At 44.3% G+C, this 1,975-nt stretch overlaps 1 pseudogene; it reads left to right on the forward strand.

The window, feature by feature from the left end:
• Nucleotides 1-417: 417 nt before the first annotated feature.
• On the forward strand, nt 418-1,665 carry LOC143386471 (inositol polyphosphate multikinase pseudogene; annotated as a pseudogene).
• The last annotated feature ends 310 nt before the right edge of the window (nt 1,666-1,975 follow it).

Genomic DNA, 1,975 nt, shown 5'->3' on the forward strand with positions numbered 1-1,975 from the left:
AAAGAATAATTACCTAGAAAATACATTAAATAATTTTGTTCTCCTGAAAATACTTTTCTTTTCAAGGCAAGCTTTTTTTTTTTTTTTTTTTTAACCACAAGACTGAGAATTTAGGGAGCGCGGGGCGCCGCTGCCGCCGCTGCTCCGCTCGGTTGCGTCTCCTGGGCAGCGGCTGGACCGGCGGCCGCGGCGGCGGAGGGACTGGAGCTGGGAGCCGCAGTCCGCAGAGTTGGGTAGGGGAGCACCCGCGCCTCCGCGGCGTCATGGGCCCGCTTCCCGGGCCTCAGCGGGCACCAGCTGCGGGAACACCCAGGCCTCTTCGCGGCGAGCCTGAGCGACCCCCGGGTTCTCAGACACTCGCTCCCTACTCCCTATTTTTTCCTCCTTTAGCCACCGTTACCGCTTGTGCACACGGTTATGGCAACAGAGCCGCCATCCCGCCTCCGGCTCGAGGGGCCTGGCGCCCCAGAGATGCGGACCCCACCGGTGAGCGATGCCGCCCCGAAGGCGCCCCTCAACCAGCGGGCGGCAGGCTGCGTTTCCTCAACGGCTGCGTGCCCCTGTCGCATCAGGTGGCCCGGCACATGTACGGAAAGGACAAAGTGGGTATACTGCAACACCCAGATGGTACAGTTTTGAAACAGTTACAGCCACCTCCAAGGGGCCCGAGAGAGCTGGAATTTTATAATATGGTTTATGCTGCTGATTGTAGTGATGGTGTTCTTCTAGAGCTTCGAAAATATTTGCCAAAATATTATGGCATCTGGTTACCTCCCACTGCACCAAATGATTTATACCTAAAACTGGAAGATGTGACCCATAAATTTAATAAGCCCTGTATAATGGATGTAAAGATCGGGCAAAAAAGCTATGATCCTTTTGCCTCATCTGAGAAGATTCAGCAACAGGTCAGCAAGTACCCATTAATGGAAGAGATTGGGTTCTTGGTGCTTGGCATGAGGGTTTATCGTGTTCATTCTGATAGCTATCACACAAAATCAGCACTATGGAAGAAGCTTAACAAAAGAAACTATAAAGGATGGAGTCTCCAAGTTTTTTCATAATGGGTTCTGTCTAAGAAAAGATGCTATTGCTGCCAGTATTCAGAAGATTGAGAAAATTCTGCAGTGGTTTGAAAGCCAGAAGCAGCTTAGCTTTTATGCAAGTTCATTACTATTTGTTTATGAAGGTTCATCTCAGCCAACCACTACAAAATCAAATGACAGAAGTTTGGCAGAAAAGTTTTTGTCCAAAGTACAATTGTCAGACACAGAGTTACTGGAGTACAACAATAACTTTCATGTGTTAAGTTCCACAGCAAATGGAAAAATAGAGGCTTCAGTAGGCAAAAGCTTATCCAAGATGTATGCTCGTCACGGAAAAATGTATTCAAAAAAACATCACAGTCAGACTTCATTGAAAGTTGAAAATATGGAGCAAGACAATGGGTGGAAAATCATGTCACAGGAACACTTAAATGGAAATGTACTTTCCCAACTGGAAAAAGTTTTCTACCATCTTCCGACTGGTTGCCAAGAGATTGCGGAAGTAGAAGTGCGAATGATAGATTTTGCTCATGTGTTTCCTAGCAACACAATAGATGAGGGATATGTTTATGGTCTAAAGCATTTAATTACTGTACTTCGAAGTATTTTAGGCAATTGAATCTTTTGCTGCAGTCTTTTTAAAGGGTGGACTAATCATCATAAAGAGCAACAGTCATTATCTCTGCACCTTAATGCTGTGTAAAAACATTATTGTATTGTGAGTCAACATTTTATTTGTCTTTATTCTTTTGGTAGAAAGGTTAACTTTTTTATAATCTTACTCAGGAATACTAATTTGTTCATTAGAAAACTATGAAGAATAAAGAAACAGGAATGTTAAGCAGGGAATGTGGTGGTACATGGCCTAAACATCTATTTGGCTCAAGCAAAATGCAAACCATTATTTAGTAAGAGTTTATTTAGCTTTC

This window comes from Callospermophilus lateralis, unplaced genomic scaffold, assembly GCF_048772815.1.
Source record: "Callospermophilus lateralis isolate mCalLat2 unplaced genomic scaffold, mCalLat2.hap1 Scaffold_300, whole genome shotgun sequence".
Lineage (NCBI taxonomy): Eukaryota > Metazoa > Chordata > Mammalia > Rodentia > Sciuridae > Callospermophilus > Callospermophilus lateralis.